Below are 16,010 nucleotides of genomic sequence, written 5' to 3' on the forward strand. Positions count from 1 at the left end.
AAGAGTACTGTAATGTGCTCTCATGATATAGCAAAAGTACAATGGTCTCAGTTTAGTCAACTTGGCATCTAGGAAAGTTACATTTTGATTTGCTCTAGAGCTCCCCCCCCCCCCCCCCCGTGTGTGTGTGTATGTGTGTTTTAAGCAATCCATGGTATTCATAGAATTCTTCTCCAGCATCACATCTCAAATGAATTTGTTTTCTTCCTATCAGCTTTCTTCACTGTCCAGCTTTCACTACCATACACAGAAATGGGGATAGCATGGACAGTCCTAACTTTAGTCTGCAATCATATATCTTGATATGTCAGGGTCTTGTCTAGTTCCTTTATAGCTGCCCTAACGTGTCCTTGTCTTCTGATTTCTTGACTGCAGTCTCCATTCTGATTAAGGACTGAGCCAAAGTATGGAAAATCTTGAACTATTTCAGTGTCTTAATAGTCTACTTTAAAGTTATATAAATCATCTGCGGTCATTATTTTTGTTTTCTTTCCATTCTGCTGTAAACCTGCCTTTGCACTTTCTTCCTTGACTTTCTTCAGTAATCGTTCCAAGTCTTTGCTATTTTCTGGTCATAGGATGGTGTCATCTTCATATCTTAAACTGGTCAGATTCCTTCCTCCAACTGAATGCCTCCTTCCTCAAAGTCAAATCCTTCTTTATATATTATACATTCAGCACACAAGTTAAATAGATAGGGTGATAAAATGTGGCATTGCCTGATCTGATTGCTAACTGAAAACCATTCTGTTTCTCCATATTCTGTCATCACTCCATCTTTACTGCCAAAAATAAGGGAAATTTATTTGTGAGGTTCTCTGTACCAAAATAATTTGGCCAGCCTGGAGTACTATATCCACCTTGACTTTTGTGTGTGCAGGGATGGGGGCATTTGTTTCTTCTGGCTCCAGGCAACAAAATATCCTGGCCGCCCTGACATCATCATTGGGCATCCCTCACCCTTTGATCATGACATACCTCATGATTTTAGGTTATTTGATGCAGAGCTTGCTTCATTCAGATTTTTGAATGAATCGGTATTGTGCTTTGTTTCATTTACCTCACTCTCACAGACTGTCAATCACTGCAGGAGCCCTGAGGGAATTCTCCAAATTTCACTGTGTCTAGGAGCTCCTTCTCTGAAATCACAGTGACATCGCTTTCTGCACCAAAAAGGAGGTAATCATATCTTGCTCCCCTGCCAACTCAAATACCACCAGAGATCCTACCCGGACAGTGGTGAGAATCCAAAATCCCAGCAAAAGCCTTTTATTTCCTGTTGCTCACAGGGCCACAGCCTAAATAAATAACATTTCAGAGGAAGAGAGAGGGGAGAAGGTCTTAACCTACACAGCTGTTTTAAAAACAAGGTATTTGTTTCCCCTGAAGAAAGATTCTGAGAAGAATGGAAAGTGTGTTTATAAAACGTTAATAGCTATTGAATTATACGGAAAATTGGAAATAAAAAAGTATTTATAAAACACAATGCTAACAATAACATTGACCCCCAACCAGAGACTGCAGGAAAAAGTCAAGATATAACCAAGATAGTTAAACAATCCCATCAGTTTTCATTATTCCTTTTTAGATTATATATCTAACCAGGCTCCAGAGTTCACATAGCGGCTGCTCAGCATTCACACAAAAAGGGTAGGCAGGTCCCAGTAATTCACCATGTTCAAGGCTCTCTATTGTATGTAACTTCAGGTAAATATAGGATATAATTATACATTTTCCTCCCACTGGGATGGAAATGTTGGGCCAAACCAAAGAGTAAAAGGGCGATTAACAAGTATGAGTAGTAGTAATAGTATTTTGAGGTTCACCTGATTACTGCAGTTCAACAGCATGGAGGTTTAGCCCTCCCTTAGATGCAGGTTCTCAGCTTTCCTGAATCTCAAGGCTGCCCCAATATATTTTACTTCCAGAGCTTTGAAAATTAATTTCTGGATAATAACCGCTATGACAAGCAAGGAATTTGGGGAGCTGTGGTCCAAAAAGTCATGTTTTCAAGCTCTGTTATTGCCTCATAGAAAGGACAAGTTGTTGCCCTCACCCTACCTGATCCCCAGTTTCATGTACAGAACCTAATTGGATTGTTTTTTTAACTAAACATCAGCACATTCAATAGGGCAATGCCCTCCATTGCACTTGATAACAACTCACTAGCTGAAGTGGTATAGCGCTAGCTATATGGCACATACAGATCTTTCATAGGAACGTAGGAAGCTGATGCCAAGTCAAACCTTTGGTCCATCTAACCCTGTTTTGTACCCTCTCACTAGAGCAGCTCCTCAGGATTTCAAACCAAATTTCTTCTGAGCCTCCTACCTGGAAACCCCTTGGCATTACCTAGTGGTCTTCCTCCCAGGAATTAACCAGGCCATATACCATGTATCTTCTAAAATCAAACAAGATCAGATCATTTGGGATAGTATGATTATCAGCCAGCATCTCACATAAATGTCTGCAGCCCCTATAGCCTGAAACTGCTGTTTCTCTCCAAGTAGTGGTTGGGAAACCCAGCCTAATGCTGGGAAAGAAAAGCACTTCAGCATCTCCAGGGGAAAATAAGAAAATAAAAAGTGACTTGGCTGTTGATGTCCACTCTTCTCTTAGATTGTGGGATGAATATATGGAAAGCATACTTTTGACATATCATGAGATGACATTGTTATTCCACGAATCACCCCTAGTCGACCTTCAGGGATGTAGTCAGGGGGGGGTCCGAGAGGTCCGGACCCCCCCTTCTATTAGAAAAATGAATGGCATGCATTGCTGCACCGCCGTGCCCAAGCCCCATTATAATGGTGGCACTTCCTAAAATCCTGGCTACGTCCCTGTGACCTCTGATATCAACTTAATATTAAAAGGGATGTTTAGGTTAAGTAGCTGTGAGGACATCTTCAGTGTAGGAAACCAGCCATGCCATACAAGAACTTCCTCCTAATGTTGAGGTGGAATCTCTGTTCCTGGAGCTTGCATCCATTGTTCTGGGTCCTGTTCTCTGGAGCAGCAGAAAACAAGCTTGCTCTGTCCTCACTATTACACCCCTTCAAATACTTAAACAGAGCTATCATATCATCTCCTAACCTTCTCTTCTCCAGGCTAAACATCCCCAGCTCCCTGAGGCTCTTCTCAAAGGCATGGTTTCTAGACCCTAGGAGTGAGATGGAGAACGATATACTGGGTACTTTCCAGAAAGCTGAGAAACAAAGGGCACTTCTCTCTAGAGATGACAGCTCTCCTTCTGAAGATGACACCTCTTTGTTTAAAACAAGATCTTGTAGCACCTTTGAGACTAACTGAAAGAAAGAAGTTGGCAGCATGAGCTTTCATAGACTTAAGTATACTTCCCCAAATGTATCTGAGGAAGTAACCTTAAGTCTACGAAAGCTCATGCTGCCAACCTCTTACTTTCAGTTAGACTCAAAGGTGCTACAAGATCTCTCTACATACTAATTCTAGAGACTAACACGGCTGTGGAGATTATCGCATTAGCTTCGCTGCCGGGTAGATCCAGGATGTAACTTACTGAAGGGTGATCACATTCACCCATCACCAGGTAGTATGCAGCCTGTATGCAACCAGGGTTTCTCTCGCAGCTTTTCGAGAACAGGATTTTACCGTTCTTGAAAAGATGTGGGACAAGCCCAGAGAAACCCGGGTTGCATACGAGCTGCATACTGCCCAGCGATGGGTGAATGCGATAAGATCCCCTTATGAAAGTTACATCCCATCTTTTAATTCTACCACTTTGTGTAAAACATTTGCACTGATTGTTCTGCCATTTCCACACATCTCTAGCCATTCTGCCTCCTGTAAAATCCACTCAAACTCCTAAGAAAGTGACTCAGGACACATTTCACCTTATAAATATGCCCACTTGGGCACCTTAAATTTGATGTTTGTAAATCACACAAATCCATTTTTAGGAGGGGAAAATACCCAAATGCAGTTTGTCACACTTGTTAACATGGACAGGGAAGGGTTGTATAGGAGAGGCATCAGTTTCAGTGGTGACACCAAACTGTGGAATACCCTCCATGGAAATAGTTCCTTAAATCTTGCTGGCACTTGCTTGTGGTCATTTCAGTCCTGGGCAAAGATCATTCAATTCCCCAAGCCTTTTAAGATTTATCAAATTGTGTTTCAATCTGCTAATTTATGATTGTTGAATTTTAATACTTTGATAGTGTGAGCTACCCAGACAATGTTATATACTGGGTATTATATAAATGTGATGTAAAGAGAGACAGATAGCATGCCCAGTGGCTACTTGATACTTTTGTGTGATTACTTTCCTCTCATAGGATCACAGAAGTGTTTTCTGACAGAAATGTGGCTATTTTTTGTCTGTTACTAGAGGGCTCTTAACAGGAACAGGGTTTCTTGCATGGGAACAAGGTGACAAACCCACCCATATATAAAAGGAATTGCAAACAAACCCATGACTGCATTGCCTCCTCTCTTGTCTCAACACTCACAAAGTCAGAATAAGAGGGATAGTTACAGATATTGTGCAGAATTGGTGTTCTGCTTATATTTCTTTCTAGGCTCAGGATCTGCTTCGGCATCTCTCTGTCATCTGAATCCAGATATATGGTTTCTGTTCAAGGACTAAGAACATGATTGTCCACTCATCAACTGAAGTCTTTCTTAAGACTCACTAGACTGGAGGCTGATATGTTTCCAGCTGGAGAGAGTTATCACACAAGAATGTATTTTAGTCTGGAATGTATCACTTTTGAATATCTTTAATTTACTGTAGAAAGAGGAAGTGGAAGATGGCCATTTTCAAATCAAATGCACATTCTAGTAAAGATCAACATTTTTGTTTGATTTTCAGTGAAATACCTCCCACGTCCATACACATGCAGGTTAAAGCACTTCATCAGTTAAGAAAACAACCACCCTTAGAAAATGATTTTATCTGGTATTCATAGTCTATGAGACACAGATTTGGTGAAGAGATCTAAAAAATTAAAATGCATGACTTTGTGGTTTCAGGGTTTGACTACTGTAATGTAGCAATACTCTGTCTTGCAGCTTCTCTTGAGGAATATTTGGATTCAGAAATTGTAGATGATCCAGAATGCTTCGTCCTCCATCCTGATCAACATGTGCTCTTGTCAGAAGTCTAATCTCTAGGCCAGCCTTTCTTAACCTTTTTACCTTGGAAGAACCAATGTTCAGATAAAAATCATTATATCAATAGCTATATAAAAGTTTGGCTGTTTTTCAAGACAGGGATGTCCCCTATCCCCCTTGCTCTTCATAATATGTTTGGAGATATTATGTAATCGAATAAGAGAAGACACCAATGTTAAAGGAACCTGGATAAAAGGCAATGAGTTTTGAATTAGAGCATATGCAGATGATATAGCTGTAGTAATAGAAGAACCATTAGAAAATGCATCTAAAAATATTAGAAATTATAAATGAGTTTGGGGGATGTGCAGGACTGAAAATAAATAAAAATAAATCGGCCATGATAATGTGCAACATGATGAAGAAGAACCAAGATTTATTACAGAAGAAAACTGAAATTGAATTTTTTTAAAAAAAATCAAATATTTAGGAATATACATTATATATATATAAAAATGGAGACCTGTATGACAACAACTATAAAGTTATATGACAAGAAATCAAGAAAAATTTAGAAAAATTGTCAAAATTGTACTTATCTCTAATGGGTAAAGTAGTGGTTATAAAAATGTGTGTACTCCCTAAAGTGATGTTCTTGTTTCAGAACTTACCAATTATCCTAAATGACTCAATATTTAATCAGTGGAAAAAAGATATAACAAAATTTATCTGGGCAGGGAGGAAAGCAAGAATAAAATGGAGTTCCTTAACAGATACGAAAGACTGTCATTGCCAGATTTGAGACTATATTATCATGCTTGCTGTTTGGAATGGATGTTAGATTGGATATATTTAGAAAATGAGAAATTACTAAATTTAGAAGGGTTCAACTTAAGGCATGGCTGGCACGGCTACCTGTGGTATGGTAAACTGGAATTAAACAAAGAATTTAATGATCATGTAATTAGGAAATCAATATACAGAATCTAGAAAATGAATAAAAATAAAATATACAGGGAAATACCAAACTGGGTATCACCTCAAGAAGCATTTTTGAATAAAGGAAAATTAAGAGGAAAAGATTGGCTCCGATATAAAGAAATTTTGAAAAAAGAAAATGGAAAATTTATCATGAAAATGCATGAAGAATTAGCAGAAGAAGGGTATAATTTGCAATGGTTCCCAGCCTTGAGCTGTTTTTAAAGGGCTCAAAGAAATGGAGCCATGTCCTCTCCAGTGACGTCCCTCTCAAAAGATCAACTAGAAGTGCTCCCTTGACTATTCTAGCCATGCATGAGGTCAAAATATTACAACACGTTTTTATTGCTCTCATAAAGTTGGAATTCCTTGGTCTGGAGGCGGAAAATGTTGAGAACCTCAGTATAACCTAATTAAGTAGTTGTCTTTTTGTGGTCATATTTAAACCAGTATGGAGTTGTTTTAATTTCTGTTTTGAAACGCTGATACCTGAAGTCCTCAGGGGAAAAGTTTTTTCCCCTTAATATATACAAACATATATATTTAAACAAATAAATAGGATGGGAAATTCTGTTTTTATCATTCCCCCCCCTGTCTTGTGTCATCCTTCATTACCAATATCTGCTAAGGGACCTATGGAAGCTGTTGGCAGAGTCAGTACGATTTTTATTGCCACGGCCAAAACCAAGAGCAATATCCAAGAGAACGGGGGCCAAGTGGTGGGAATCATGTCAGTCGCTGATGCTGTTGACATCTTCTTTATCCCCATCCAGCTGACTCTGAAGCTTAACCTTCCAAAGGGCTGGATTAATTTTTCCACACATGGCTTGTGATGACACAGGGAGTTATTTGACAAGAAGACCCACAATAAGAGCAAAAAACTGAGTGTCTAGAACTCAGTTTATTTAAAAAAAAAGACCAAAACAACAAAAACATTAACACATCAAGATTCTCAGTGCTGTCTTATATCAGTAATTTTTCAAGACAGATTTTACAGCATTCTTATGAAACAATTTAATTATGTGATTTGATGACAATACCCTGCCAACATCACACAATGTCTTCCCAATATAAGTGCTTTGTAGAGTTAATCACATCAGATCTGTATGTGAGAAAACCTTGGGCCCATCTCTTAAGGCACATTTCAGGTATGACTACCAACATGAGTTTTCTGGAGACAATCAAATACAAAGATGAAGAGAATTTGCTCCCAAAAATTCTTCACAGCATTATCTTCAGCATATTTGTATGATCAATATTCAACCAAGTTTCTTTGAAACTTTGATGTCAAGTCTGTATTTGATAACTAATGAAATGTAATTATAACTAATGAGAAATATTAGTATTTGCAATGACAGTTGGCATACATTAGTATTTGTCATCTGTAATGATGATGTTTGAATTCAAAGATATAGCCATGTTAGTCTGTAGAATCTGTAGACAGAATAGCATTGTACTTTTCTCCAGTAACCGACTGTTTGGATCCTTTTAGTTATTGTATGCTGCAAAATTTCCTGAAAACAATATTTATTTATGAATATTGTTAAACTCCCCCCCCCCACATGCTTTTTCCAGTGCAGCTTTTGGCCCCTTCTCCTATATGTTGCTAGATCTCAACTTTTCAACCCCGCTCATAGGAAATGACATTTGCATGTATATGTTTGCATATATCCATTCTCTGCAACATCACAAGAGTGCCAAACTGTGTACAATATTTGGGTTAACCCCTGTCCCTGCAACATTTCATGCCATAATCACTGTTAGGACATATTTTCCATGGTTTGACATTTCTTGTCAAAACTGCATAGCTAGGGCCCTTTAACTTTCTGAATGTCCATTGCCTTCAGTAGTGGGTAAAGAAACTATTTAGATGTGGAAATTGAATACCAGATTCAAATGGCCAGTTTCAAACTGATTAAAAAAGAAAGTTGTAAAATGCCAAGGAGAATAAGCAAATCCTATATGCATCTAGCTGACAAAAAAACAAAGTAATGCTCATCCACCCACCTATCCACCCACCCTTTGCCGAAATGTGCTACCATGTGAAGGCATGCAACATCTGATAATGGTAAAAGCCACAAATGCATTTTCTGCAGAGTTTGAGGATCCACCCCCCCCCCAAAAAAAAAGCCTGAACACCTGTACATTGTATATGGTGGGACCACATTTTATTCGCACAGAATTCAGAGAATTTTAATCATACAGACTATATCTTAGATTATCTCTCATCTGCAAAACCACTAGGCAGACTCAGTACACTGCAGCTTACCTGGCAGGCTAGACATCTAACCATCAGAGTCCCAGAAGAGAACACAGGGAGATAATTAAAAGCTTCCAGCCTACAAGGTTAAAGGGAAGGCAGGAGGGGAGGAACTGCTTCCCTTTCCCTATAACACTCAAGGCTTCTCTGACCTCTCACCCTTCTCCAGGGACATGTTCTCCAGGCCACTGACTTCATGAAAGGCTCATTAATACTAGAGAGAGCGCTTCCTCCCATTCTCCCCCCTCTAGGGTTTCAGTCCAGAGACCTAATTAAAAAAAAAGCCAAGAAGATGAGGTTCATGTCTGACTTCAGTCCATTTTGGATGAACAATGACTGATGGCATGTCAACCCACCTCCTGCAAGTAATCTCCCAGTTGGATCACCCTAGCAAGAGACGGCTTCTTTCCCCACCACACCCACTGCCATCACCTTGCTCTCACATTTCCCTAATATTGCTTTTGAAATCCATCCTAGCCTTCCAGCTGCAGAGAGCAAGTAAAAATTGCCTCTGATCCTGCTGGCAGAATGGTTATCGCAGAGGAGTCAGGGAACTGTAATTTGAAGCCAACTTAAAAGGAAAGAATAGTTGCTGAGAAGTGGGTAGGGGCAAGATGATCACCCCTTGTTAGCATCTGGGTCTCCATGTATAGTTTATGTTGCTGATTCAGCAAGCTAAAATATACTTCAGTAGTCCTGTTCAGCAAACAACAACAGATTAAGCACATACCTAGAATACAGGGGATATCTCTCCTTGGCACTGGTTGCTCTTCCAGAAACATAAATATCATCAAGGCCCTGATCGGGTCATATTTTTGCATAATTTGGGAGAGTGGTATTAAATTTTCCATAGCTTTCAAAATCTTTAATGTAGGAGCTTAATGATCCAAGGAGTGCCAAAAAGAAAAAGAAAAGAAAAAAAGCTCTGTTTTAAAGCCAACCTGATGAGGTATTTTTCTCCAGGCTGGTTTTATTAATACTAAATTTTCATTATATTTAAATTATCAAATACAAACAAGATTCAGGGGCATTTTTAATCTCTAAGCCATTCAAACCACCTTTCTCTGAACCTACAAATTTAAAACAGTTTAACACCTATTTAGAAATGACAACCTAGAGAACTGCAGTTCAGCTGGAGTTCTAGAGATTTCTAACAAAGGATTTTGAAATATTTTGCCAGAACTACAGTACTGTATAGATCTTCTTTGAATAATGATAACATCACAATCACCATGATCTCCACTACCATCACCACCAACAACCATACATTTTCTTCCTGCCATGGATTCATACGTGACTTATGAAGAGGACTAAAAAGGTTCTGTAATAAAGCTTTTTCTTTAATTATTGTGTGCAAGAGGGAATTGTGGTGGGACTGCTTTTCAAAAAATTGCATGACATATGTAACACCAGCCAAAAATTCTGTCTTCCATGTGATTCCTTATGGCATGACATCTACTACATCTGGTCACTCTGTGACCTCCATTAACTATGACCCTCTAGTTATATTTCTTGAACATCTCCAGGATCCACCCCCCCCCCCCCAAAAAAAAGCCTGAACACCTGTACATTGTATATGGTGGGACCACATTTTATTCGCACAGAATTCAGAGAAATTCAGGACACACTAGCATGTGAGTAGGTGGTAGAAAAAGTCAGCTCCCACCACTGCCAAATATCTCTTATTCTTTCCTCATTCTTAATGAGGAAGTGGGGATGAGCGAGGTAAATATGTTATTGCTGTGTGCCTTCAAGCCATTTCTGACTTGTGGCGACCCTCGGGCAAACCTATCATAGGGTTTTCTTGGCAAGATTTGTTCAGAGGAGGGTTTGCCATTGGCTTGCCCTGAGGCTGAGAGAATGTGACTTGCCCTAGGCCACCCAGTGGGGAATGGAGAATTTGAACTCTGATCTCCAGAGTCATAATTCAAGATTCAAACCACTACGCCATGCTGGCACTCCAAGGTTAGTACACTTGATGGCAAAAAACAAAACAAAACAAAACCACCTGAAAATGATCCAGACTCCAAGGTCACAGTGATCTCAAAAATTTGGTGCTTGTTCGAATGACCTGTTGTTTGTTCACCCATTCAAGAATCTAAGCATGCATATTGAAATCCCCACCCATAAGGAAGCAATTTCAGCCAAGTTAAAAGTGGATTCTTAAGGTGCAGCAGACCCCTGTTTGGAACACTAGGCTAGAGGCAAGCTGGTGGAGATCCAGTTTTTTCCTCCTGACCTATCCCTCTTCATAGTTCAGTTGGGCGGCACACAAACCTTTCATCTGAGTTTTGGCTTCAGTTGTGGGGAGAGGGAGCTTTCTTGGCTGTCATCCTTTTGACATGGAACAAATAGCAGGAGTCCAAGAAATGAGTCCATTGCTCCTGGTCTACTTCCCTTATGACTGTCAGAGCAAACATATGCAGAATACCTCTGAACATTAGAGCTTCAGCACCAATACATTTTGGTGAACACAGCTAGGTGTTTGGGAGTGTTTCAGCGAGGCAAAGCAGCCTATTCCCATTAATCACAAATTACAGAGGGATCTCTGGATAATGTCTCTTCTACTTGAGCTCCAGTTGGATATATATCATATTAAGAAAAAAGGGCTTCTTTGTAGAGGCAAACACTGACACATTGTCAGTGTGAAACAAATTGTACCAGCCTCAGAGACAAAATGCCTCCCTAATGTCCCCCCACCCCCCACAGAGCCCAACATTTCCATCAGATTCTTCTGCCCACTGGCTTCAGCTTCTCTTTCTTTTACCCAGTATTCAGTCGACTCCATCCTCAGCATGAGTGCTGGATGCAGCTAGAGTCCAATTTAAATATGATGTCCTGCATGTATAAAACATGCATGTATCTACTCATTTAAAATGTGGTGCTGCAGAAGAGTTCGGTGGGTACTCCAGATGATGCAGCACCAAAGAGAGTGCCAGAAGGAGCCACCACAGCACAAAGCTGCATGTAGTTGCCGTGGCCCTGATCTGGTGCTGAAAGGGGTGGCTGCAGAACATACACCTCCAAAGAAGTACTCAGGAGCACAGTGATAAAACCCTCAAAGGGCTCCATGGCATTTTTATAGATTTTTTTTAATAAATTGATTGAAGATTCAATTCATTCATTTTGCAACTACTTGCCTTTACAAGTAGTTGCAAAATCAGTGAATTGGATCTTCAATGAATTTTTTTAAAAAATGTACCCATAGGTCACACCACAGGCACAAAGGCAGCGCTGAGAGGTGGGGGGGGGGGGAATAGTGGACCTACTAAAAAATTGAGAAGGGGTGGTAAACATCCCTCTGCCATTGTTCCCTCCCCTTCAGAATGATGCGATTCAGATCAGTCATTCCCACTTGTTGAACACGCCCTGGGATCGATTCTTACAAAGAACTAGTGTCAGGAAACACGGGGGGGGGGGGGGTTGCATTTGCTTCACTACATTGTGATTGAAACTAGGATCAGAACTGGATTAAAATGGGAACGATGGTCATATAAATCGATTGGCAATTCTCTTTAAAGCATAATGGGAATGAGACCTTAAGATGTTTTCTGCTAGTTGTATGGTGCATATCAACAATTTATGGCGGGATACACCTCCAAAGAAGCACTCAGGAGCACAGTGCCGCCGCCCTAGTGCCACCGCCCTAGTTTGCTGCGTGAGGGAGCCGCAGTGGACAAACTGCGCAGCTCCCTCGTGCAGCAAAAAGAAGTCGTAAAAAGCGGCTTCTTTTTCTGGCACCGTTGTGACATCGCAAGGCACCAATAGCACACTTGCAGCATCATAAAGGCGCCGAGACGTGCAGACGCTAGACGTCTGTCACATCAAAATGGCGGTGCCCATATGTACAGGGCACCACCATTTTGACGCCCTTGTCACGTGTGAGGGGCGTCTGAAAGCACCGCCCCTCACACATGACGGGGGCGCCTCATAGCGCCTGTTTAAATAGGGCCTAAGATACAGAAAGAACACCATAATACTTGCAGAAAGCCTACACCTGTACCTAGGACAAGAGGGCATTGTTAAAACAGAACAAGGAAAAACAAAAACAGAATGCTTCCCAATTGGTGAAGAAGTCAGACAAGGCTGCAACTTATCATCCTACCTATTCAACTTATATGCAGAACATATTGTAAGAAAAGCAGGCTTGGACATAGAAGAAGGAGGAGTGAAAATAGCGGGAAAGAATATAAACAATTTAACATACACAGACACCATAATACTAGCAGAAAACCTCAAAGACCTGGAACAACTACTAAGGAAGATCAAGGAAGAAAGTGAAAAGGCAGGCTTATTGTTGAACATAAAGAAAACAAAAATAATGACCATGGAGAATCTACACAAATTCAACCTTGACAACAGACACATAGAAATAGTAAGACTTCTCATATCTAGGATCAAACATTGATAGGAATGGGGACTGCAGCCAGGAAACCAGAAGAAGATTAAGAATGAGGAGGGTGGCTATAAAAGAACTAGAAAAGATCCTGAAATGCAAAGATATACAACTCAGCACAAAATCAGCATTATACAAGCCATTGTATTCCCTATTACCATGTATGGATGTGAGAGCTGGACAGTTAAGACAGAAGATAGGAAGCAAATAAATTCATTCAAAATGTGGTGCTGGAGAAGAGTGTTGAGGATCCTATGGGCAGCCAAAAAAACAAGCAAATGGGTCCTAGAGCAGATCAAGAAAGAAATCTCCTTGGAAGCCAAGATGACAAAAAGAAGAAAGAGAGAAAGGGCGTATACTAGATGGATGGACTCTATTAAGAGTTCATGGGTATGAGTTTATAGAAACTAAGCAGAGCAGTGGAGGAAAGGGAGTCTTGGAGATGTCTCATCTACAGGGTCGCCATGGGTTAAGATCGACTCAAGGATGGTTAACAACAACAACAAAGTATGGTGCCATCTGCATATCTTAGATTACAGATGTTACTTCCTCCAGTCTTCACTCCTTCCTCTAAGTCTAAACCTGCTCCTGTGATATTCTCTGTGTACAAGGTGAACAAACAGGGTGGTAGAATGCAGCCTTGCCTGACCCCTTTGACAATTGAGAGCAATTTGGTTTCTCCATATTCTATTCTAAGAGTACTCTTGTGTCCTAAATACAGGACTATCAGTTGTGTTGGCACCCATGTCTTTTAAGTGCAGTCCATAGATTTTCATGATCTATGCAGTCAAATGCTTTGGTATTGTCTATAAAGAACATGCTGATTTTCTTCTGGAATTCCTTGGTGTGCTGCATTATATTTACACTATAGTCCCTAGTGCCTTTTCCTTTCCTGAACCCTGCTTGGACCTCTGAGATTTCTCTCTCCATATATGGTTGGAATCTGTGCTGCGGAATTTTGAGCATAATTTTTCTAGCACTGAAAATTAATACTACAGTCCTATACAGTAGTTGCTGCAGTCTTTTATGTCTCCCTTTTGTGGATGGAGATATATATAGGTCATTTCCAGTCTGTTTGCCACTGTTTTGTTTTCCATATTTGCTGGCATATTTTAGTTAGCATTTTGGTTGATTCTGTCTGTGTGGATTGTAGCAATTCAACTGGAATATCATCTGTTCCTGGTTTATTCTTTCCCAATTCTCTTATTAGAGAGTCCACCCCACTTCTTAGAATTTGGGGTTTGTCTTTGTATAGTTCTTCACTCTGTATGTCATTCATTTTTTGATCTCTTTTATATAACTCTTCTCTGTGTTGCATCCAATATCTTTTTATTTCTTCTTGATCTTGTAGTGTGTTCTTATTCTTGTCATATAGCATCCTGGCCCTTGGTTTGAACTTTTTTTTTTAATCCTGAAAATTTCACCTTTCAAAGTTTTCAACATCACAAACTTGATGTAAAACAGGTACAACCTTATGTAAACTAAGCAAACAGAATTTGGATCAAGAGCTGTAGAACAAAATTTGATAAGGAATCAGTTCCTGCACCTTAGAATTATGGAAATAAACTCATGATGTTAACAGCTATAATGAACCTCTCCCAAACTGCAATCTTATAGCATGGCCAAACTAAAAAGAGATCATACTGTATGCTCTGGAGGAGAGAGATGTGATTATACAAGAAATATTGAAGGAATCACAAGAAAAAAGTTTGTTGCCCCTAGTAACCATTTAGGCCTCTTGAAGGACTTTCCTTCCCCTTAAGAGGATCTTGGGACTAGAGAATCAAAGGAGGAACAGGGCAAATGTAGAGTCAGCCATCTTTCAGAGATTTAGTGATACCTTGAGAATGGAGTTATATCTCATGAGCATCTTGGCTAGTTGCCATGGATGAGTCTCTCCTTCACATATTTATTCAATCATTTTCAGAATTCAATTAGCTCAACAGCCATGTCATTGCTCTTTGAAGTGGATTTTTCGAAACTGTTGGATGCCATATGACCAGAACTTCCTCCTTTGTCTGTCATAAACCTGTTTCCTGTTAATTTCGTTATGTGTCCCTTAGCTCTTTTATAATAAGAAATCATGGTTGTTTTCTCTGCAACAATGATGATCTCATTCTGTAGTTTTTATAGACAACCGTGCTGCCAGTTTTCTGATAAACACAGGTCTAATATTTTAGTTTTCCATAGGGATGTCAGATATATAACTGGACAAGGCTTCTGTCAGGGACGTAGCTAGGATTTTAGGAAGGGGGGGGTCCAGACTAAGTGCCACCATTATAATGGGGCTTGAGTGTGGCAGCGCAGCAGGACACACCATTCATTTTTCTAATGGAAGGGGGGGTCCGGACCCCAAGAACCCCCCCCCTTGGCTACGTCCCTGCTTCTGTACCTTTAATGGCTGCGTTGAAGAGGAATTGCAATCGGTGTTGCTTGTCACGCAACCAGCTAATATGCAACACCTGCTGAAATTCCATGTTCTGCAGAACTGTTAAAGGTACAGGAGCCCTCTCCAATTTTTACTCTTGTTGGTGCTTTTGTATGCCTTCAGGTTGTTTCATAAGATGAAGTAGACTTAAGTCTATGAAATCTTATGCTACCAACTTATTTCTCTAAATTAGTCTTAAAGGTGTGGCAAGATCCCTTTGCATACTGATTTTCTAGACTAACATGGGGCTATGTCTTTGAATTCTACCACCAATTTTCTTTTAGTAACGTTAAATTATAACTGTTAGATTCATGTCTTACTTTCTGTACAGTACTCTGAAAAATGGGTTAAATACCCTGAAATCACCAGATCCTCTCTGATCTTGGAAGCCAAATTGTGGGTGCATTTATAGTAGAATTATGCAGTTTGACATCTGATGCAATCCATCCAATGCAATCCTGAGATTTGTAGTTTTAGGAGGTCTGTAGCTTTCTGTGTGAAAGAATGATGGTACCTCACAAAAGTACAGATTCCAGGATTCTTGATACCCAAATGCAAGGGTCCTGGGAGAGCACCCACAATAAATATTCAATGAGGGAATTTTATTATCTGAATTGAAAGCAGCGAGGGGGCTCAGACAACTGAAGCAGGGGTCTAGCCTGTGTATACGGTCCTGAAAAACAGAACTCCAGAGTGTGGGGTCCAAATTAGTTTTATTTATTGAACAGAAGAAACTCTCCATCCATGCAAATACACTCTCACAGACACATCCAAGAATTAACAATATAAAAGGGGACACCGTGAAGTGGAAGTAGCTCAGCAAGCTGCCTGGAGATCGTGGCACAGCCAGCAAGCTG

Source organism: Sceloporus occidentalis, unplaced genomic scaffold (genome assembly GCF_023333645.1).
Source record: "Sceloporus occidentalis isolate IW3139 unplaced genomic scaffold, rSceOcc1.0.p SCAF_1, whole genome shotgun sequence".
Lineage (NCBI taxonomy): Eukaryota > Metazoa > Chordata > Lepidosauria > Squamata > Phrynosomatidae > Sceloporus > Sceloporus occidentalis.